We start from the raw sequence: 25,151 nt of genomic DNA on the forward strand, positions 1-25,151 counted from the left end.
GGAGGGAAATATAGTCAGTCTTTTACAATATATCTACTGTCTTATTGTTTTGCATTAGCCACACATGTACATCCTATACTGGACTGCTTATCTTCCCAGTAAGGGTGTGTGACATGGGAGGAAGGGAATGAATCTGGAATTCAAAGTTTTAAAATCAAATATTCGAATATGTATATATGTGTATACTATTATCAGTACTATTTTACATGCAATTGGGAAATAAAATATACAGGCACTGGGGCATAGAGATCCACTGGAAAAGTCGAAAGGGGCATGGGAGAAAATATGGGAGAGAGCAGATTGCAGGAGGGGATATCCTGTGGGACTGCTATTTTGGGGGGGTGGGTAGGGGAAAAACGGAGTGAAAATTTGTATCTCAAAATCTGGCAGAAATGAATGATATAAGTCATAAGTTAATAAAACATTTGAAAAAAATAAAAATAACCAAAAAATAAAATATAAATTCCTTAGTCCCTATAATATACCTCTAAATTATCTTTACAACCTTAGTTCACATTTCCTCTAAACAGGTTCTATTTGGTCTCCCATCCCTGTGCATCTGCACAAGTCATTTTGTAAGCTTTGAATGTACTTGTTCCTCATCTTCGTATTTTGAGAATACTTCTCTTCTTTAGAGAAGTTCAAATTACTTCAAGTAACATCTTTCTGGCTTAGTCTTCCTTTATAAACCCTCCCTTGATCAGATCAAGGTGTTCTCTCCCTCCTCAAATTTTCCTATATCACTTTGTCTGGGTCTCTATCATTCCTTACTTACCTGGTATTACTCTTGTGTACACATGATAACTACCCCAGTAAAAAATAGCATCTTTGAGAACAAGGGCCATTGTTCTTTTGTCTATTTCTAATACCTAGCTCAGTGCCTGGCACACCTTGTTTATAATTGATAACATTTATTTGCCAATTTATTCAGTGTCCTTTTTGAAGCCACATAATTTTCCACAATAAATATCGGTTTGCTAATTTACCATATGCGTTATTATTCAGGATGGTTAAAATGATAAAACAACTACAAAAATTGTTTTTTGTCATTATTTAACACCTTCAAAAACTTTGGTACAGCAAATAATTTGCATATGAGAGATACTACTAAAGTTCAACTTGCAAAATATTTGCAACTTTATTACTACATTGTAACCAAGAAGTCTCCTTTGTTGTTTTGTTAGGAATTAAAACAGCCTAGAATTCCCTAAGGTGTTGAAACTGGAGTCAGGAGGGAGGAGCAAAACAGTGAAGAACAGCAGCTGTTTATTGGAGGAAGAATAAAGCTACACACACACATCCTTGCAAAGAAAACAAATGTAAACATCAGCAACTTTCCTAACCATTTTAGAAAATAAATTTGTTAATTCAATAAAACAAATATACATTGAAAATTTTCCACAAAAACACAAGTTTAAAATTTTCAAAGGCCCCAAAGCAACATAATCTCAATTAAAATCCTTTCACAACACAGTAACAACTTGGAGTCAGAGCCCCTGCTTACCCATCAACAACTAGCACCTGCTAGACGAATACTGAAAATTTTTTCTAGATCTAAGAGTAGAGGAAGTCTCATGGGAATGGTACGAAGAGGCTCCAAGAACCAAATAAAAGCAGGTGTTTGTCTCAGCTATCTCAAAAAAATGGAAAATGACAACCTTCCAGGTATTTGTCCAAGCATTGTTCAGCACCACAACTGCTAAATAGTGATGTAGTACATACATGAATAAGTTATTATAAAAATAATATTAATGGCTCTAGCATTTATGTGGTACCTTAAAGTTTACAAACTGCTATATAATTATCATCTCATTTGATTTTCACAATAACCCTAAGAGAAAGGTACTATAATTATTATCCTCATTTTAAAGATGAGGAAACTGAAGCAAAGATTTAATGACCTGCCTAGAATCAAACAGCTAGTTTAGTGTGTAACACTTGGAAGCTTATCATTGTGTGATAATCAATGCAGCAGCACTTGGGTTGTACATTGAGTACTCCAGATTTTTATTACATGATTGGCCCACCTCTTTTTCCACTCATATATACAAGTCTTTGTAGCAGCAAGCACCCCAGCGTCCCCAGGGTTGCTGCCACCACAGGTTCTTAGATCTGCTTTGTTAAAGGAAAGCAACTCAAAATGGGTTAGCAAGCTTACTTTAATCAGTCAAATATGTATCGTTTACCTAGTTCAGGGGAAAAAGGTCAGCACCCAGAACTTCAGAGTGTACAGACAGAATTATCAAGACAGAAACAGAACAAGTAGACAGCTTTCCAAACTGTCCAACCATTACATCCATACCAAATCAACATCTTGGTTTTTCAAAGGGGGGGGGGCCTCCCAACAACCAACGGCTTCCCAGAGCCTCATACGATCAAATCACAGAACACTTCTCAAAGTAAGCCCCCAAAATAAAGCCTCAAATCAGGGTTTATATAGCCTTCTCCTGTCTCAGAGAATGTAACAACCTTCTGGAGCACTGGCCAATCAAAAAGTATCTACTGAAAAACAAGCCTCCCACCCCAGGCTCCAGGTGTACTTTAGCCTAGGGGCAGGGAAGATCTTTAAATTTGCATTTCCATTACAGTCTTCAATGAATGTTTTTTATGCCACTTCTCAAAACAAAAAATCTTATCTACAACAACCATATATTTCTTTCCATTACATTTGGAGTCACTTCCATTTTGATTCCTCTGACATCTACAGTAAGATAGCATCACCAGCAGACTATGAGTAGTAAAAAGATGGGAATTTATAGAGGTTACCAGATTAGTATCACTGAAAAGTGCTATAAAATCTCCCAACTGGCTAATCTAACCTAATCTCTTTTTCCTACTCAATTAGTTCTGGAATTTCTACAATATTTAGGAAAAAGCTATTGAAATATTTATTGTAGCAAAGATTTTCAAAAATTTCAAGTCAAAAATCTAATCAAGCAAGGTTTTTAGAAACTTTTAAATTAAATTTCTTTGGTTACATTTAGAGATTTTTGAGCTATCTCCCTCTCTCCTTTCCAACTGCACTACAGAAACCCAACATTTGACACAGAAATAAATGAAAAAACATAAAAGACATAGTTCCTATATCAGTTCTTTCTGTGAAGGTGGATGGGCATCCTTCCTCTATAGTTGATCTGAATATTCATCTTGCTCAGAATAGCTTAGTCATTTCACAGTTTAACTCTTCAAACTGTATTGCTGTTACTACATACAACATCCTCCTAGTTTTACTCGTTTCACTCTTCATCATTTCATACATGTCTTTCCTTTTTTTCTAAATTCAACCTGTTTAGGGGCAGCTAGGTGGTGCAGTGAATAGAGCACTGTAATGTGAATGTAAATTTTAAAGATCTTCCCTGCCCCTAGGCTAAAGTGCACCAGAAGCCTGGGGAGGGAGGCTTGTTTTTCAGTAGATACTTTTTGATTGGCCAGTGGGTCAATAAGGTTGTTACATTCTCTGAGCCAGGAGAAGGCTATATAAGCCCTGATGTGTAGCTTTGTTTTGGGACTCACTTTGAGAAATGTTCTGTGATTTGATCTGAATTCTGGGAAGCCGTTGTTGAGAGTCCCCCGGCTTTGAAAAACCCAGAATGTGGAAACCCAGATGTTGACTGGGTATGGATGTAATGGTTGGACAGTTTGGAAATCTGTCTACTTGATGTTTCTGTCTTGATAATTATGCCTGTATACTTTGAGGTTCAGGGTGCTGACCTTTTCTCCTGAACAAGGTAAACGATATATGTCTGACTGATTAAAGTAAGCTTGTGTAAGGGTTATGGGATTTAAAGATCTCCCATGCCCCATGGACGTGCTGACATAGCAGAGCAAGAGAAAGTGAAAAGCCGAGCTAACGGTCCTGCGGTTGGCAGTTGGTGGCAGTTGGCTTTTTTTTTTTTTTTGAGTTGGGACTCCTGCTGAGGACTGCCAGGGGCCAGAGCTGCTGGGAGCATTCTTCCAGGACGCTGGGTGGTTGCTGTGAGTGGGGAGAGGAGGACCTTTGCCTGAGGTAGCCTGTTCTGTTTTAAAGGCTTGAAAATGTGGGTGCTTTTTACTTTATCTACCTGTGCCAATGTCATAACTACTCTGATGGCTTTCACTTTCTGGTTTTGGGACTCAGTCTTTTGGTATCTTAATAAATTTTCTAGTTTATTTCCCCAAATGGTAAACCTGACGTATTTTGTGATGGATAATTATATCAGCATATTTGTAATCTCTATAGGCATTGTGAATATGGCATTGCTGATACAGCTTGTTAATCCATTTTGAGTTGCTTTCCTTTAACAAAGCAGATCTAAGAACCTGTGGTAGCTGCAAACCCTGAGGACGCGCTTGGGGTGCTTGCTGCTACAAGCACCAGCCCTGGAGTCAGGAGGACCTGAGTTCAAATCCGGCCTCAGACACTTGACACACTTACTAGCCGTGTGACTTTGGGCAAGTCACTTAACCCCAATTGCCCTCCAAAAAAAAAAAAAAAGAATAGATTGACCAGTAACTATTTGTTGGGGGCCGCTAGGTGGCACAGTGAATAGAGCACCGGCCCTGGAGTCAGGAGGACCTGAGTTCAAATCCAGCCTCAGACACTTGACACACTTACTAGCTGTGTGACTTTGGGCAAGTCACTTAACCCCAACTGCCCTCCAAAAAAAAAAGCATAAAATCAACCTGTTTATCATTTCTTACAGCACAGCAGTATTCCACATACTACAACTTATTTAATCATTCTCCAATTGATGAGCATCCCTTCAGTTTCAAGTTCTTTGCCATCACAAAGAGAGCTGCTATAAATATTTAGAATATAAAGATTCTTTTCCTTTTTCTCTGATCACCTTAGGAAACAAATCTAATAGTGGCACTGTTGGATCAAAGAGCGTATACAAGTTTTTTAACTGTTTGGGCATAATTCCAGATTGCTCTACAAAACAGTTGGGTCAGTTTACAATTCCACCAACAAAGAATTAGTGTCCTAAGTTTTTCGACATCCTCTCCAACATTTGTATTTGTCATTTTACCCTTCTATCATTTAAGCCAATCCAATAAGTATGAGATGATATCTCAAAGCTGTTTTAATTTTAATTTCTCTAATCAATAATTATTTAGAGCATTTTTTCATGTGACTAGTGATACCGTGTTTCCCCGATAATAAGACCTATCCCGAAAATAAGCCCTCCCCCGAAAATAAGCCCTATTAAGATTGCTACTGTACGGTACCCTCTGTATGCACCGTCCCCCCCCCCCCGAGCTGCATCCAATCAGAGCTGCAGCAGTGAGTGCGTCATCCTGTTCTTCCCCAGTGATTTGCTTATTGAATAAAGGTACATTTTTTGTTCATATTTACCCGTTTATTAAAATTGCTGTCAATGTTCATTAAAATAAGCCCTCCCCTGAAAATAAGCCCTCTGGTGGTTTTCTGTCCAAAAAAATAATAAGACAGTGTCTTATTATTGGGGAAACACAGTATATGCATTTTAAAAAATTAGAATGCCAACAAAAAAACTAAAATAAGCACAAAAGACATTAAAATTAAAGGAAAAATTGATCATTTGGAAATAAAAAATAGACATGATAAAAAAGATCAAAAATAGAAATGAAAACTATAAGTTCTTTGAAAAGAATAAAATTGATAAACTTTTAACTAATCTAATCAAAAAAGAGAACAGAAAATCAAATCAATAAAATAACAAAATGAAAAAGGTAAAATAACAAACCAGAAAAAGAATCAGAAAACATTATGCACACTTATATGTGAACCAAAAATACAAAAGAAATAGAGAAATACCTTTCAAAATATAAAACACCCAAACTATCAGAAGACTAGATAGAGATCTTAAATAACCCAATCTTAAAAAGGAAATAAATCTAATTGTAAAAGAAGTACCAAAGAAAAAATTCCTGGTTCAAATGGAATCAGAGGAGAATATCAAAAACAACTAGTTTCCATAATTCACAAACTGTTCTCAAAAACAAGGAAAGAAAACACTCTACATGAATCCTTTTAAGACAATTATAGTTCTACTATCTAACTCAGGGAAGAATAAAACACAGAAGTAAAACTATAGACTACATTCACTGACTCAAAAATTTTAAAACAAAATCCTGCTAGACTACAGCAACTTATTCAAGAAATCATTCATCCAAGTGGGATTTATACTAGGAATGTAAGGCTGGTTCAGCATTAGAAAAATAATTTTAAAAACTTAATTAAAAACAAAAACTACAATTCTTTTTATATTTCAAGTCTAAGGCATGGTGCCTGGAAAACTGTTATTGTTGTGGTTGCTGTTCAGTTGTTTCAGTCATGTCTGACTCTTCATGACCTCGTGGACCTCTGTCCATGGGGTTTTCTTGGCAAAGATACTGGAGTGCTTTCCCATTTCCCTCTCTAGTGGCAAACACAAGTTAAGTGACTTGGCCAAGATCACATGGCCAGGAAGTTTCTGAAGAACATGGCAGAAACACACATAGTTAAAAGTTTAATGATTGGAAAGGTAAAGATGGGGAAGGATAAGAAGAATGGTAGATAAAGTGAAGCAGTGGTCAGAAGATTCCTAGAGAGGGGACAGGGTAACATAGCAGTGAACCTCCTACCACTAGAGATCTTCAAGCAGAGCCTGAAAGATTACTTGCTGGTAGATATTATGGGGAGTAGGAGTTCTTGCTCTTGTATGGGTTGAACTAAAAGAGGTCTTCTGGAATTCCTTCAAATTCTATATTCTGTTCATAATTAACTGTCAATAATTAATATTGTAATAACATATATCATAAAAATATTATATTACATGTGATATATTATAATAAATATTGTATAAATATATAGTTAAATATAATTAATAATTCTATCATTATAATAAATGATTTTCATAATGACCTTTTTGAAGTTTACATTCATCATGAACAGTGCAAGGTGATATGACCAAATGTCTTATGAGATAATATTCCTTATTTCTGAAAGAATTCATGGGGATGGCTAGGTAGCACAGTGAATAGATCACCAGCCCTGGAGTCAGGTGGACCTGAGTTCAAACCCAGCCTCAGACACTCAACACTTACTAGCTGTGTGACCTTGGGCAAGTCATTTAACCCCAATTGCCCTGACTTCCCCCCTCCAAAAAGAAAAAAAAAAAAGAATTCATGGTGAAACCAACTCCATCAACTCCTTTGTTTATTTCTATGAAGGAGAAACCAAGAGTCATCTTAACATTTAGTGCAATTTTCTTTTGTCTTTTTCTAGTTTTATTTCATTGTTAAATTAAGTATCGATGTGGTTTAGAATTTCCAATGGTATACTAATTCACTGGCAAAGGTCTTGAAACATTTATCACATATACAGTGGAAGAGAAGGAAGTAGGCCCATCTATATTAACTTAAATGTTAACCTTTATTAACAGAAACAAAAAAGGAAAATGCAACTTAGTACCAAGAGGTATGATTTGGCTTGATTCACAGTTTACTGTGGCCAAAGAATTCATCATCTAATAGCTAACACAGTACTGACAAACCTCTCTGTGCTAAGATTGGCTGTTGCCCAATTATTAGCACAGTCGGACTTAAGACCTGCCCAATCTTATACTCCAGTGGTATATAAACCTTTGAGAGCCTAGAGTTACCTCCATGACATAATTAAGTATCACAGTAAAATTTTATGGAAAATGATCTAAAATAAAAAGTTATAATCATCAAAAGCAGATATCAAGATTATAAAGTTAAATACTGAGATTTTAGGAATTGTAAACAGAAAAAAAATTCATTCTTTATGCTATTCCTAATCCAAGTTATGGTAAAAATAAAATAGCTTCCATTAAAAAAAGTTCACCTTCTTTGTCGACTGATAGCACCTAGGAACATACCATAAGGTGAATAGAAAATAATTTGGAAAAGCGAAAAAAAAGGACTGAGATGCAACATTCACACACAAACATAAAATATTTACCATCAAATGTTATTAACTGATTCCATGAAAATGTGTCTAAATATTATAGTCACAGGGAACATTTAAAGTCATATGAACAACGCTATAAATAAACATTTGCCTGTAATTCAAATTTTAAACTATATATTAAAATCAGTCTTTACAGAGATTTATCACTATATAATCATGGCTACTAGGCTATTCTGGGAAGGTTTAGTTGGATATGCTAACTTACCCAAGATGTCAAGATGACATTTCAAATTACTAAAGGGATCTCTGATTTATGTAGCTACCAAGGAAAACTGCGCATTTCATCCAAACAGAAAGGAATCAAAAGATCAAGCAACTGGTGAATTACAAAGAATAAAATCTTTTTATTCAGGTGAAAAAGTGCTAAACCTTACTGCAGTATGAAATAAGGGGCAAGTGATTAGAACTATAGCCATGACTCAGAAGCTAAATCCTATTCTTTGAGTCTATTCAAGAGTCTAGAGGAACAGACAGGCAAATGAGAGAGTGGCTCAGTGGATTAAACCTAAAAATCCAGGAGAAAAAAACCTGAAAACTTTTTTAAAACTTCATTTTTCTTTTGCTAGGTGGACTATAGTTAACTTAATAATTACTTGTTGTGAACAGGATTGCTACTGAACTGTAAAGATAATGGGAATCTGAAGATCTTCCCCACCTGTAGGCTCCTTGATAGGCTTAAGTGACTGTGAGAACCTTCCCTGATTTGAAAATATACTCTGCCCCCAAAAGGCTGAATGTAGTCACCTGGAGCCTGTGGTGGGAGGCTTGTTTTTCAAGAATGCCCATACCTTGTTACTTTGTGATTGGGAAGTGGGTCAAGAGGTCTGGTCCAAGAGAAGGCTATATATACACCCTGATGTGAGGTTTTGCTTTGGGGCTGACTTTGGGAAGAGTTGTATGATTTGGCCAGATGAGACTCTGGGCAGCTGTTGACCCCCCTGACTTTGAAAACCCAGATGTTGGTGCTTCCCTCTCTGGTAACTAACTAGGTAAAGATGAATATGTGAATTCTGCTGAATATGTGTTATTTTCTGTTCTAACTTCTGCTTGTATTCTCTGAAGTTCAGGGTGCTAACTTTTTCCCCTGAACTAGATAAATGATATATGTTTGATTGATTAAAGTAAGATTGTTAAACCATTTTGAGTTGCTTTCCTTTAGAAAAGCAGATCTAAGAACCTGTGCTAGCAGCCATCCTGGGCCTGCTAAAGTGCTTGCTGATACATGAACCTATCAGTGAACTGGTTCTATAAATGCTTAACATATTCTTATGATTTTTTTTAACCACCCTAAATTGTGGCCTTTTAGTTAAATGCTGAGTTGTGGTTCAGAAAATGTATTTTTGTGGAAGAAGCAGTATAGCGGCAAGCACCCTAGCATACCCGGGGTGGCTGCCAACACAAGTTCTTGGATCTGCTTTTCTAAAAGAAAGCAACTCAAAATGGGTGAATGATCTTGCTTTAATCAAACATATGTCATTTACCTAGCTCAGGGGAAAAAAGTCAGCACCCAGAACTTCAGAGAATACAAACAAGTTACAAGCAGACAACAAATACAGAGAAACATCAGCAGACAGGCTTCCAACTGTCTGACCATTACATCCATACCTAGTCAGTTATCAGAGAGGGAAGCACCAACATCTGGGTTTTCAAAGCCCAGCTCAATGGCTGCCCAAAGTCTCATCTGGTAAAATCACACAACTCTTCTCACAGTGAGCCCCAAAACAAAACCTCACATCAGGGTATATACAGCATTCTAACCTGGATCAGAGAATGTCACAACCCTCTTGACCCACTGCCCAATCACAAAGTAACAAGGTGTGGGCATTCCTGAAAAACAAGCCTCCCACCACAGGCTCCAGGTGACCACATTTAGCCTACTAAGGGGCAGAGTATTATTTTCAAATCAAGGATTATAACTTTTTATTTTAGATCATTTTCCATAAAATTCAACCTTCCCAAATCAAATCAGAGTCACTTAAGCTTATCAAAGGGTCTAGGGGCAGGGAAGATCTTGGATTCCCATTCCCACAACAAGCAGCCACCTTCCCCTGATGATCTGAGGGGTGACCCAACAAACATTTGTGACTAAGGCACAGAAATTTCATTTTTGTCTTTGTAGCATTAGCAAAACACCTGGCACCACAGTATGTGCTATTTTAATAAATGCTTAATAACTGACTGAACAGCAAGAATAATAACAAAAAAATTTGGCACCAGGGCTAAGGCAAACAAGTCTGAAAGGGATTGTCTGAGCTATGATAAAGTTAAATCTCACATCCTCTTCTAAGTTCTCATTCTCCTTGACCAATTCTGAAATATTTATCGTATGTGTTATATATAAATTTTTTTTGGAGGAGGCAAGACAAGGCAATTGGGGTTAAGTGACTTGCCCAAAGTCACACAGCAAATAAGTATGATTAAGTGTCTGAGGCCAAATCTGAACTCAGGTCCTCCTGACTCCAGGATTGGTGCTCTATTTTACTATGCCACCTAGCTGCCCCACATGTAATTTTTTTTAAATGCCATTCCAATGACAAAGACTTGTCAAATACTTTACCATTCTGGGGCTATAAGACCACATCAATTATGACAGGTTATCAGGTTTTTTTAAACTTTTACACGCGTTTGTCAAATCTTTTGACCAGCCCCTTTCCTCCTAGATATTCATTGGTTATTATCCTTGATCTGAACAACAGTTTAGGAGATTTAAAAGGTCTACCTGAATGAAAACCAAACTGGATATATAAAAAGGTGATAACAATAGCTGTGGAATAACATAAGAAGACAAACATGTTTGTTTGGTGTTTGGATCAGCTGTGGAAAAGACACACACACGAAGTTTTGAGCAAACAGAAATATATATATATATATATATATATATATATATATAATTTTAGTGATGACAACAGGAAAATGAATGATATTTAGGAAACAAAGGACAAAAGACAGATGGTAGAGACTAGATGAGTCTGAGTGCCTAATGAATACTCCAGTAGGAAGCAAAGATAAATCTGAACAATGTTGTATATTAGAGAAAAAAAACATCATCAGTAACACAAACTGGTGTAACATTTACATAGGCCCTACAGTCACTTCAGGCTAGCTCTGGGCAAATCTTTTGGTACTGGGGTCATTCTAAAGCTTAATAAGAATCACTCATTTAGGACCTGTAAATTGCCTCCCAACACCTCAAGGAGCTACCAATGAATCTAAAAAACGAATAATTTTTTCCACTATATCTAACAAAGGAAATACAATCTCCTCCCTCCCACCATGAGACCTTACATAGTGGAGAGATGTGAGATTTGAGGATTTAACTCACAGCACTCATTTATAACTTACCATACCTACAGTTTCTTTTATCCCACAGATTTCTAAGATGCCATGCATTAAGCTAACTAAACCAGTTCAAACCATTTTGTTATAGTAACCATTTTTTTAAGCAATCGGAGTTAAGTAACTTGCTCAAGGTTACATGGCCAGGTGTTTCTGGGTGGGTAATAAGTGTCTGAGCTCGGATTTGATCCACATGTCATCCCAACACTGGAGGTGGTGCTCTTACTTGCTGTGCTACCTGGCCCACCCCGAATATAGTAACCATTCTTAATTAGATTTTTTCCTGTATTTTTTCTCACTTAGCCCTGAACAGTTTAAACACCCCCCCCCCCCACACACACACACACTACCTAATACCTTAATTAATACTGTAACTTGTCAAGGAAGAAGAAATTTCCTCAGGTGGACAGATACTTTTGGATACTATCTAGAGAATTTTAATTTTTTTTTTTTAAGCAATCGGGGTTAAGTAACTTGCTCAAGGATACACGGCCAGTTATTTCTGGGTGTGGTGCTGAGTATCTGAGCCTGGATTTGATCCAGGTCATTCCAACACTGGAGCCGGTGCTCTTACTCGCTGAGCCACCTGGCCGCCCCGAGAATTTTAAAATTTTAAAACCATAGCTCCCTCACCCCTACTGTTTAGAAGCTAATTTACTCCTCTTAAGTCTGAGAAGTTGAGCCTAAAATTCATTTAATACAATTACTATTTTTCAAAAACCACCCTCTAAATATTTTTTTCAAGGAGAGGGAAAGGTAAATACTAAGAATTCACTGTAGTTTTTTATGTCCTACCTAAAAACAGGTATACCTGAAACATTCACTTTTCCTCATTTTGAATGAAGGGATAGGACTGATTTCTTCTATAAAGGAGGGGGGAAATGTTTTATTTCATTTTACAGTCTTGTGGATTAAATCTTACCTTTCAGGGAATTCCTACCAGAGACTTTAAAACTTTTTTAAAATTCCTACCTTAAATCCTGACCTTTAAATTCCTACCCTACTTTTAAAACTTTTAATTCCTACCAGAGACTTTTACATTTACATTATAAATGTAAATCATATTAGCTCTTGGAACTTGCCATGTGAATAAGAAAATTAGTTGAGGTCCAGTTCTGATTCGTGACTGAGATGCTTTAGACTTTTTTTTTTGAAGAGGTGAAGTAAAGTGCTATTTAGATTCCCCAAAGTGAAGTGATTTAAGGAACCATAAATCCTGATAAGAACGTCTTTACTAAAATATTATAGTATAGGAAATGTGTTTTAAACTATATCAATTTTAATTACTTACCAAAACTTTCCCATTTAGCTCAATAAAAAAATGAGTTGCAGTTTTATTTTTAAAATATAAGTGACTAAGAAAATAAATTTCATATACAAACATAAGAGGATAAAAGTCTCTGTTGACTGGCCAACAAATTTTAAAAGCACAGCTGGTCAATAAATTGAGATACATGTACCAGACGCCAAATTAGAGGGTAAAATATTTAGATAAATATTCAAATTACACTAAAAAGCCACATTAAAAGTGGTGAGCAAATTGGACAAAAGGCACTTTAAGGTTTGCAAACAAAAATGATGAGAGAGATCAAGGTAACTCTGAAGCCATGAAATAGATGAGATAAACATGACACATTAGACAGAGAATGGTGGATAAGTAAATCTTCTACACATTGCACAAGAAAAAAATTACTTTAAAGGAATTATTAAGTATAAAACCAAGGAACGTGTAAAATGACCAAAGAGTACACTACAAATAACCTCAGCTTGGCCTGAGCTACCGTTGACAATCCTACTCTATCTTTATCCATTCAACTATTTCAAAGTTTTTGCTTTCTTTTCCTCATCCACATCATCACCCTTATGATAGATGACAGCAGCTTAATTCTCTAAAGAAACTGTGATGATCCAAACATGAACTCACTCCCCTAGCCTGTCCTTCATTCACCCGAATTTCTCAGCATTATCACCTGCTTCTTCCTGGCATACCTATTGCTTAATAAGGCAAATCTACCATTTGTACTCTTGGTCCTATTCTTTCTACCTTCCTAGATCTGCTAAATTAAAGTGCATTAGGTGAATTCAGAATTGATTGAATCACTGGACCGGGGTTGTGGTAAACTAAGTTCAATTTTGAGAAAAGAATGTAGTTGATTTTTCTGAAATCAATCCCTTCATCATGTCTTACAACACAACAGTATTCCACCACAATCATATGACACAACTTGTTCATTATTTAAGCTTTTTCCCAATCGATGGGCATTCCTTCAGTTCCCAATTCTTTGCCACTACAGAAAGTGCTGCTACCAGTATTTTTGTATATATGGGTCCTTTTTCATTTACCTTTTTGGGGTCCAGACCAAGTAGTTGTATTGCAGGGTCAAAGTGTTGGCTAAACTGCTTGAAAATGCTATTTATAGATGCTGTCTCTACTTCCTTTCCTTTCAATAGATTTGAAACCCTCAGCAATCTCATTCTTACCTCATCAATTAAAACTACTCTTCCCAAAGATTTGAATAATCTCTTAAATGACAAATCAATTCATTGCCTCTTCTCAATCTATATCCTTCTTAACCTCTCTGCTGCCTTTGACATTGTTAATCCTCCTTTTCTTCTGCATAGTCTCTCCTCTTATGGGCTTTCATGACACTTTTCTTCTGGTTTTCCACCTAACTGTTCCTTCTCAGAGACCTTTTTTGCTTAACTTTCATTTGGGTCATGCCCAATAACTATGAATGTGGTCCCTGCCACCCAAAGCTCTGTCCTTGGTACTTTTCCACTTTCTTGCCTGGCGATCTCTTCAGCTTCCATGAGTTCAATGAACAATTAATTTCTATGCAGATGATTCACATATCTACATAACCAGCCTTAACCTCTCTCATACCTGATATCTCATAGATATCTCAAAATCAACATGTCCAAAACAGAACTTACTCATAATTTTTTCTCTGCAAACACAACCCCCTTTTACAAACTTCAGAATCACACAATTGTTAATGTTGAAGGCAGAATATGAATAGTTATTCTGGCTTCTAGGTCCACATATCTACTATTTTTTTTCTTGAAAAGTTTTCTACACTTGTCTCTGTAGACTCACTACTCTCAAGCTCTTGGTCTTACTCATTTCTCTTCTGAAATTGTTCACACCAGTAACCAACAGCCTCTTAATTCACTATATCCAATAACTCCTTTTTAGTTCTCATCCTCTTTTCTCTTTGGCAAAGAAAATTCCTATATATGCGCTTCTCATCTATAAAATGGGGGGAATAGTGCTTATTATATCTAACTCAGTTATCAGGTATTTTCAAATGAGATCATGTATGTACAGCACTTTGCAAACTTTAAGACACTGTGAATGTCAAGATATATTCATGATGATGAGACTGCTGTATGTGTATCACACAACAGGCATGAACATACTGACATGAAGACAAGGCGTTTGTTAAATTAAAGCTTAATTAAAAACTAAATTATATAACCAGGAAAACTTCTAATAGAATAATTGTTTTTTCATCCAAGGACCCTACCACAAATGTTTATGATATCCAAAAAAGTGTTTGTTTCTCCTTCAATAAGCATAAGGAAACAAACTGAACTGCTGGATGTCAAAGGAAACCAATGAGATAAAACAACTGTTTTCTTTATCCACATCCTCACAAGCCATGGACCATGAACAGAATGGGTCTAAAATTCTATTTGTTCTTACAATTAATCTCCAAGTTAAATTTCCAAAGTCAAAGAATTTTGGCTTTAGTAACTGCAAAATCTGTGATGATTCAACATTTTGTCAGCCAATAAGTTTACTGATTTTTGCTCCCATATTTATAACTATTTCTAGTCTGGTTTGTTCACTCTCATATGTTCGGGAGGTTTTTTTGTTCCATAAATAATTTATTAAGCAGAGCTCTTCATTCTATTTAAAATATTCCCAGGGGTGGCTAGGGGGCACAGTGAATAGAGCACCAGCCCTGGAGTCAGGAGGACCTGGGTTCAAGTTTGGCCTCAGACACTTAGCACAAAAACTAGCCATGTGACCTCGGGCAAGTCACTTAATCCCAACTGCCCTCAAAAAAGCAATAAAATAAAATAAAATGTTCCCAGATCCCATGGATCTGGAGTAGAAAAAGACCTTAGAAGGTCTTCTTGGGAAGTTAATTGATTTACTCAAGGTCATTCCGGTAATAAATATCAGAGACAGCATGGGAATCTACCCAAGTCATCTTAGTCCAGAGCTAGAAAATTTTCCACTGTACCACACTTGGGGGAGCTCATCAATAAAAAGTTCTAAAAGGTATAAATTAAAGTACTTGGGGGAGATGGGGCTGGATGAAATAGATGTCTGTTACTCAGCCCAAAAATACTGCTGGAAAAAAAAATCAGATTGTCAAAATCACCAAATAGTACTTCACAAATTTCAGAAGGTGTTTGTTAAGGTATTGTTACAATTGTTACCATAATTTAATTTTAATTTTCCAATTAAAAAGGACAGAAAATTGTTTAGTACTGAAATCAAATAACACTTCAAAATATTTTCAAAGAATGCCACTTCATATGAATACAACTAACGGTCACCAAGTCAGTGAATAAGATTTATAATCTAAATTTATCACATTAGTTAAGTGTTCAGACAGAAGAATGAATCAAGAAGAGCTCAAACTTAAAATTCCTAAACAAAAAGAGTAACAGCTCTATTCCTCCTATAGGTTAAAAGCAAAGTAACAAATAAATTGCACGAAATTTCAAAGGTGGTCAAGACCACAAGATACAATCATAACATTCCTGGGTCCTTCCCTACTCTAAAATTACTTTTTTTTTTTCCCCCTTCTAAGCCTAAGGAGATTTACCTGCTCTTCCTATCCCAGGAGAAATTTAACTACCTAAGGTCCTCCTTCTACCTCTTCTTTGCTTGGGGCATTAAATGAAACAGGCAAACCACTGACGGACCACAAACAAACAAGTTTTAGGCATTTTCCTGTCTAATAAGTCTCTAACCCAGCGCTATTAATTAAAGTTAGAATTAACTCTGCCCTCCTCTTTTCTTTCCCCAGGAGCACACTGGCTTCCTAGCTTCATCTGGTGTAGGTTCAAGATTTAGAAATGAAAAAGACTTTTAGAACACTGAATCCAACCTCTTTTCTCACCGAAAAAATTCAGTAAACTCAGTGCCAGAAAGGAGAAGCTTCCAAGCCCAAGGTCATGAATGTAGTTTAAGGACCAAGACTTCGAATCCAACGCTCTTGCCACCTGACACCGACTGGAGGTCAGGGACCATATATTTACAGCTTAAAAGGTCCTTTAAGGATCATCTAAGCTAGGGGTTCTTAACGGAGGGTCCATCAATGTTTTTTCAAAATTTTTATAACTGCATTTCAATACAATTTGTTTCCTTTGGCAGTCTAAAGTTCAGACTTCCCCTGACTGCCCGGCTAGGGGTGGGGGTGGGTGGATCTATGAAATAAAGATTAACCATCCTTGTCGAGGTCAACCCCCTCATTTGGCAGATTCAGAGAGGAGACTACATCCAAATTTAAGCTCGAGGGCAGTGAACGCTTCCTTTCTGGTCTTTGCAACTCCAGTGCAACGCACACAGTGGGCGCTAAATAAATACTTGCTAAGTCGAATATCACCCAATTCCCAGAGTCTGGCAGTGCCGATCTGGGGCAGGCAGCGACCTCGTTCGATCCCCTCTTTCTACTGCACCGCCTGAGTCCGAAACGGGTCCCGGGTAAGAGGCAGAGCGCGCGGGCGCGCTCCCGTCCACCCCCCTCCCCTCGGCGAGGGCGCGCGCCCGTCCAGTCCTGTGCCCCAGCGGCGCTGGCGCTCCCCATTGCTCTGGGTCCCCGAGGGCTCTACCGTCCAGCCCCAGGGCCCACTTTGGGCCCTCGCGCCGGTCCAGCCGCTGACCAATGGGGCCCCGGGGCGCGCGCTTCCTCCCGAGGGCCAGAAGTGGCGTTCGGGGGCCGCGAGGTTCGAGCTCCCAACGCCCGGGCACGACCGGGGGTTGGAGATAGGGTAACTGCCGCTATAACGGACTCGCGTAAAACCGGGACGAGCCCCCTTCCCCTCTCCACCCATCTAGGCAAAGGTGAGGGGGAAACCCAGCCCTGCCCCCGGGCGCACTCAAACCCTTCTCCTTTGCTGGGTCCGAGAAGGACGCCCCTCCAGAAACCCCGGACGCCCCCTCCGGGTCCCCTCGAAGACTCCCGGCTCCAAGGCGACTCTCTTCCAACTCCGACGCTCGCCCCTTCGCCCCCGCCCCGCCCGCCGCTCCGTCCCCTCCTCAGCCGCCCGGCCGGAGTCACGCACCTGTGCTCGGGGTGGGGGCCCAAAGGCGGCGCCGCTTTGGCTGTCCAGCCGGCGGCCACAGCGTGGTCACCCCACCTCAAAACCAAAGTCGCTGCCGGCTACTCAACAGCGTCTGCCAACGGCGCATGCGCGAGCAGCGGCACGCGACGACTCTTGCTGGGCTCGCGCCCCTCGGGGCTGAGAGGTGAGGGGTGGGGGAGTGTCAACCTGCCCTACCTGGCCCCCGACGGGCTTCCCGGCGCACGCGCGGCCCCGCGGCTTTCCCGCGCCTCTGGAGCCCCGCATGCAGCTGCTTTGCAGTGGTGCGGGTGTCGAGGGCCCGCACCTCCCAGCCCAAGGTGTCCCCCCCCCCCTGCACCCCTATCTCTTTAATCGATCGTGGTGACTGTCCCCGAGCAGACAGGCTGCTTGGGTTCTCATGGACAGATGCAGAAAACCACCCGGAGTTTGGTAGGGTCGCTTTTAAGTCCCTGCACGAGCCTTTCTTAGCAGGCTCCGAAATTCGATTTTATCAGTTCACGCAGGAGTAATGTTGTGGGAAATATTCACGAACTGAACTCGAGACTGGCTCTTAACCCACGAGAATCCGAGTTTAGTCACATCGCGTGGAAACCTTTTTTCGGGCATCCCGACCTTTGTGTCTTCTATCCAGTGTCTGCCTATCTATCTGCCACTATCCAGTGGCTTCTTTCAGGGGCATACAGCGTGTCTACGATCTATAGCCAGCCCCTCCCCCTGCCTGGCATCCAGGTATCCGGGAAACCGAATTAGTAACCAGAAGTTTGCGGAGTGAGGGTGGAAGCAGAGAAGAGCAAAGGGAATTGGATGGGCTTGAGGGGATAGTTCATTTAAGCTGTGGTAGCACCTGGGGAATTACTTCGGAGTGTACCTTATTAGGGACCAGCTTGCTAGTGTTTGCATTTGCTATTAACATCGAACCTGGTGCGGGAAAGAGTGCAATTTAGAGTCCTAAGACTGTGTTCCTTTTTGCAAGTTCTTATTAACAGCATTTTGAATGACTTTAATTTCTCTGGACCTTAATTTCTTCTTCTGTAAAATGAAGGGGGTAGCAAACATGTCCACCAAGATCGGGCTGCTAAATCCAGTTTTGTTTTGTTTTTTCCAGCAGATCTGGCTTCTCATGAACCTTGTACAGGTAGATACCTTATGCACATCTCCCTATGTCTAAGCTCAGCCCAGCCTGAGAAAGGGCCTTTGGATGACCAAGGAAGTGGAGGATTCCACTTTGGGAGTGTCTGAGGATGATAGGACCTGAGAATGTTTAAACTGGGAGTGGGCAGAAGAGGGAACAAACACTCAATAGCTTTCAGGTTATTTTAGATGTGCAACATCCTCGGGGAAAAGACTCAAAGTGAAATGAATTGTCCATAGTCAACAAGGCAGTTAAGAAACAAGCACTTGACTTCAGACTCCAAATTCAAGTCTCTGCCTCTGTCCCAGGCTGCTTTCTTGTTCTGCTTGGTTCCAGAGTTCACAACAAAGCATACTGGATATAAATTTTCAGGGAAGGATCTTTATGTATGATGAAAGAAAACATTTTCTAACAATTAGAGCTATCCAAAAGTGGAATGGGTGATCTCAGGAAGTAGTGGAGCCCCTCACTAAAAGCATTAAAGCAAAGGTCAGATGTGGAGAGGAATCTTGTTCAGGTAGGGTTTGAGCTGAATGGCATTTGAAATTCCCTGATTGTGTGCATCTCATCCAATGCTTTTTATTGTTGTTGTTCAGTCACATTCAACTATTCATGTTGGACCCCATGGACCAAAGCATACCGATGCTGCCCATGAGATTTTCTTGCAAAGATACCAGATTGGTTTGCCATTTCCTTCTCCAATGGATGAAGGCAGAGTTGACTTGCCTAGGGTTACACAATTAGTAAGTGTCTAAGGCTGGATTTGATCTCAGGTCTTCCTGACTCTAGGCCCTGTGCCACCAGCTGCTTCATATACACATGAAGTGAGGAAAACCTGGCTTTACCAAGTCACTTAAACTTTCAGTATTCTAGGCTGGAGGTGTCAAACAAGAGACAGGCAATATGCAAACCACAATTGCTTCGGGATACAACCTGAATCAGGTTAAAATGTAATTGGGAAATATTTAACAAAATAAATAAAAATACAATAAAAAATAACATTACGTTTTGAAACTAAACCATATACAGCTCACAGGGATTCTCAGGAAGGTTTAGTGGACCCCTGTTTCTATTTGACTTGGGACACCACTGTTCTAGGCAGCTATAAATTTCAAAGAAAGTGTCAGCCTGTGTTGGTAGAGGAAGTTGACTTCAGTGGGAATTCCCTAAACCAATGAAATCACAGTTCTAGTCCCTATCTCAGTCCCTATAATGAGAAGATAAGCTATTCATGTGGCGAGAATAAGGAATGACAAGTATACAACCAATTCACTTGTACACTATCAGCTTTAGGAGAAAGGCCTCTAAAATATTGGGTGAGATGTCTGTGTCCAATTTTTGAAAGGACTTGTGTGGGGAGCTGGTTCAGAACTCAGATATTAAATCCTAACAGTGGACTTTAAAACAAGAATTTCTTTGAGATTCGACTTTTTGTTAAGCTAGCTCCTGAGTTCTTTGTTATGGGTTACACTTACAAGGATGTTACTTGACTTCTGAGATCAATAGGCTATGCCCCAACATTTTAGTTATTGAGAGCTAAAATATTTGATTCAGCACTCAGGTATCTTTGGGTGGTCAGCTCTAAACCTGATGTCTTTTGAGGATTGCAGCTTTGGCTTTGAAGTTTGCTCTCAATTGTATCCGTTTATGACTGTGGCTGCATTAGCAGATACCTGAGGCCTAGATCAAAGGTCTTACCCTAAGACTTGGGTCTCCTAGATTACAAATCCTTATCAAATTATCTAATCTGTGCTACTTCCAGGATACAACAAACTAGGTAATGATAAGAAAACTTGAGTCCTCTTTCTTTGTCTCATTGCTCTATAAAAACCTTGTCCTAAGAATCAATAAATGGAGTTCATCGTTCTTCCTTGAACTACCCACATGGCCTGGTCATTTCTTATTCACATCTCTGAATCATGCTAAGTACTGGATGCTGAGCAGCCCAGGGCAGACTTGGATGGTTGTGATCTGGATTGTTGAAGGGTACTCTTGAATCAATGAAATCACATATACATTTTGCTATCTTATCTTATTCTCACAGTTAACAAATATTCACATTTTACAGGTGAGGAGGAAACTGAGACTGAGTAGAACATCTCAGCAGACAGGCTAACCCAGGTTGAGGATGACCAGTAAGCCTCAAACTTGTGAGTTAGGGGGATGTCTACCCCATGCATGTGAAGACTTTCCCTGGTGGAATGGGCAAATTGAGAGCAATTTGTTGGAACAGCCATGATGGCAGCTAATGTGCTGTTAAGTGCCCAGAGCTTGGTCAGACATTGAAGATGCCACACACAGAAAGCAGGATATGGTAAGAGATTGGGAAAAAGACAATAAGGTGCCTTTTTGGTGCTCCAGATTAAGTGCCAGGGAAATGGAATCGGGAATTGACCTAATATCAAATTCCTCCCCCCTTAAAAAAAAATACAACCTAAATGTGCCAAAATTAGTACAATAAAGCTTCAAAGGATTGTAAAGTGTTCTGTTGACCTTACATAAATACAAACATTTCATTTTATTTCAATAAACTCTTAAATTGTATCCATGACATGTGGTTTCTGTAAGTTACTTTCAACTGATATCCCATTTAGTATATAACAACATTACTACTTATTATTCCTCTCCCTGTTCCCAACAGCATTAAATGTTTTTTATCAGATTATTTTTTCTTTCATAAAGTATCCACTTCTACGAGCAGTAAACTTATGAGAAGCTCCCACTAGCAAGAATACCATTTGAGGGGCAGCCAGGTAGCACAATGAGTAAGAGCACTGGCTCCTGGGCTCAGATACTTAGCACCCACACAGAAACACCTGGCCGTGTAACCTTGAGCAAGTTACTTAACCCCAATTGCTTTAAAAAAAAAAAAATACCATTTGAATCACTTTTGTGTGTGTCAGCCAATTCAAGAAATAATGATTGTTTAAAGGGGAAAAGCACTAGAAATTAGCAAGTTTTGGCTGCTGCAGATAGTGTGATTGCTGTTGTTTTGTCTTACATATTACAGGGACTGTCTGGTGGGCATTTTAGTCAAATGTTTTCATTTGTATAGGATTAATTTACTGTATTTTATATATTTCCTGATCTTTATATCTCCCTCCCCCGTTTTGAAAAATCTAAATTAAAAAGTCATTCATGGTAAAAGAAACTAATAATGTGTCTATTATATTTTTACTAAAGGTTTTATTTGTCACCACTAGAATTTGACAGGGGCACATTCAGACTTTGCCACACATATATTTTCAGGAAATTGCCTATTTACGTAAATCTTTGATGTAGCACATGCCTGCTAAATCATATTATTTATAAATAAGCTCTTAATAGTGAATTGATATTGCCTTTAATAGAACATGCAGATTCTCACATTGGGAAAATATACATATACATATATGTATACATGTGTGTATATATCCTTTGTCAGGTTTGAGAGCTTAGGTTTTAAACTTATTCTACCAAACCTAACCTACATGTATGCTAAGACATTTATTCAGTCATTTCAGTCCTGTCTGCCTGTGACCCCATTTAGGGTTTTCTTGGTAGAGTACCTGGAGTTATTTGACATTTCCTTCTCCAGCTCATTTTATGGATGATGAACTGAGGCAAATGGGATTAAGTGACTTGCCCAGGGTCACATAACTAGTATATAAGTGTCTGAGGCCAGATTTGAATTCAGGAGAGGAGTTTCTGATTCCAGGATGGGCTCTCCATCCCACAGTAAGACATAGGTACAATGCAAGTTTCACGGTATTGAGGATACCATGCTATAGATTGGGATCAGATAGTGTTCACATGCTGAGTGAAAGAATCAAACCTTTTACCACCAAACTTCTGAGGTTTGTATGTTCATAATGTAAAGGGAGACTGGTCAGTGAGGATCCAGTCCTTACAGTATGCTTAGATTTGTCCTTCCTGGTAGACAGTACAGAGTATGTGCAGATATTCCTACCTGGTTCCAGTCCAACTTAGTGAATTTTGGGAAACCTGTTTCTAGCCATGATGACTGAGGAATTGCTTCTGTGCTATAACAAAAATCTCCTAATTGTCTGAGAAGCCAGGAGTAACAACTCAGGAAGGGTTGAGCCAGAAGAGTTTGCCTATAAAAAGCATAACTTGGATCTCTGTCTTTTTTCTTCTTGGCTGAAAGTGGTGCTGAACTATTGTGAGGTAGATAGTGGTAAGGACAGCTACACTGTTTTTCACCTGGTTGCTTGCATATTCAAGCACTTCACCTCTGTTTCCTACATTTTTTTCCTGAACTCAGGCAAATGAGTATTCTAAGAGGCAAGAGCCCAGGTAACCGTCAGGCAGTAACAGAATCTGATGAAGTGGTAGTGTTTGATGGCAGAGGAAATGGAGGTGGGAAGACAGCGGTAGGTCAGGGTCTGTTACGTTTTGTGATAGAAATACTGGCTGTGGATTCAAAAAAGACACTGATACTCAGAGATAGAGAGGGAGCTATTTCTCAGGAGAATTTCATGAGGACTCCACCATTGGAGAAAGGACTCCGAGGACCAGGAATCTTGAGGTGCCCCTCAGCTCTAAGTGCTCTTTATATTTGTCTGACATTATACTTTAAGTTTGGGTCCACTCTTCCCATGGATTTTGTATGTACAAGGATGGAGAAAACTTATTTGGGGGGAAGTGGGTGCAATATTGTGTTTCTATCTACATTTCTTCTTATACCTTCTTTGTAAGTTGTTCAATCATTTAGTTGTTTCATCTCTTTGGGACACCATGGATCATAGCACACTAATACTATCCATGGGCAGTTCTTGGCATAGATATTGGAGTGGTTTGCCCAGGGGCACACAGCTAGTGTCGTCTTCCACCAAGCCCAGGGCTCTAAACACTAAGCCTACTAGCTGGTTCCTCTTCCTCTTTTCTAAATGCTAATAGAATTCTCCTGAACTACTAAGAACATTGGGAGGAGGGGGGAAAAGGTCATAAACAATGGTGCCATAAACTTTCAAACCCTGAGGGTTACCCCTCCTGGAGTCTTAGCCTTCCAAGGATTCAAACTGCCAGTACTGGTAAGTGGAAGTTTGGAGACAGAGCCAAAAAGGGGCATCACAATTAATTTCGTGGACCTTTGGCTGGGAGAGACTTAACAGCTATTTGGTCCTCAATTTTTTTTAAATTTTATTTAAAGATGAAGAACTGAGCGGCAGCATAGAGGCAGGCCTGGAAGGCAGTGACAGCGCAGAGGCAGGCCAGGAGGAGGCCTGATCAAATAGGGGGGCAAGTCCTACCACCAACCACAAGGGCCACTACCAGGCCTATCACCAAAGGGCTGGGACTTGAAAGAGCAAGATAAGAAACAAATGCAGGGCCTCTGTCCAGGATAGCAAATACTCCTGGGACTACCACTCCATAGCCCAGAAATAAAAAAAAAAAAGCCCCTATCAGGACCTCCAAGGACCAGGATGGCAGAGTGGACCCAGCCTGCTCAAACAGCCCCTGCCCCCAAAAAAACATAGTAACTATTGCCCCAGAGCAAAACCCTCAACAGTAAAGGCTTGGGAACTCTAGAGGAAGGGAGTGGCTAGGGCCCTGCCTCAAAATGGGTAGAAAGCAGACTACAAAGACTCTGGAGTCCTACTATCCTCAGAGGGAGGAACCAAACTCAGACCCACAGCTGAAACATCAACAGGGAACAGGTCCCAAGCACAGAAAGCTCTCATAGATGAGCTCAAAAGGAACTTTGAAAACCAAATGAGAGAGATAGAAGACAAAATGAATAATTCTTTTAAAATCAAAATTGCAGAATTTGAAAAACATTATAACAAAGAGAACAGCTCCTTAAAAAGAAAAGTGTATGATATTGAAAAGGAGCTCCAAAAAGTAACCAAGGAAGATGATTTGATAAAAACTAGAATCAACCAAACTGAAACAAATAACTCTATGAGGAACCAAGAATTAGTCAAACAAAAAAACAAGAATGAAAAATTAGAAAAAGAGGTGAAATATCTCAATGGAAAAATACCTGACCTGGAAAACAGATCTAGGAGAGATAATCTGAGAATCATAGGCCTACCAGAAAATCATAATGAAAAAATGAGCCTGGACAACATTCTCCAAGAGCTTATTAGATGCTAGAACCTGAAGGTAAAACAGAAATCGAGGGAATCCACCCAACACCTGCTGAAAGAGATTGCAAACTGAAAAGTCCTGAAAATGTTGTGGCCAAACTAAAAAACTACCAGGTAAAGAGAAAATACTTCCAAGTGGCCAGAAAGAAAAAATTCAAATATCGAGGAACCACGGTAAGGATCGCACAGGATTTGGCAGCCTCTACACTGAAAGATCGGGGGCACTGGAATACAATTTTCTGGAAGGCAAAAGAGTTCAGGTTACAACCAAGGATCACCTACCCATCGAGACTGAGCGTATTCTTCCAGGCAAAGAGATGGTCATTCA

General features: G+C 39.3%; 1 protein-coding gene across 1 annotated transcript in view; it reads right to left on the reverse strand.

Moving 5' to 3' along the window:
• Positions 1-17,707, reverse strand: part of CLGN (calmegin) — an 86,014-nt gene extending 68,307 nt beyond the window's left edge. Inside the window, exon 1 of the mRNA XM_069105411.1 lies at positions 17,579-17,707. The gene's annotated coding sequence lies outside the window, so the exon portion shown is untranslated. The remainder of the gene's footprint in view (positions 1-17,578) is intronic.
• Between the last annotated feature and the right edge of the window lie 7,444 nt (positions 17,708-25,151).

This window comes from Petaurus breviceps, unplaced genomic scaffold, assembly GCF_028583685.1.
Source record: "Petaurus breviceps papuanus isolate PSGF00001 unplaced genomic scaffold, PetGlider_PUasm1.0 76, whole genome shotgun sequence".
In the NCBI taxonomy this organism is placed as follows: Eukaryota; Metazoa; Chordata; class Mammalia; order Diprotodontia; family Petauridae; genus Petaurus; species Petaurus breviceps.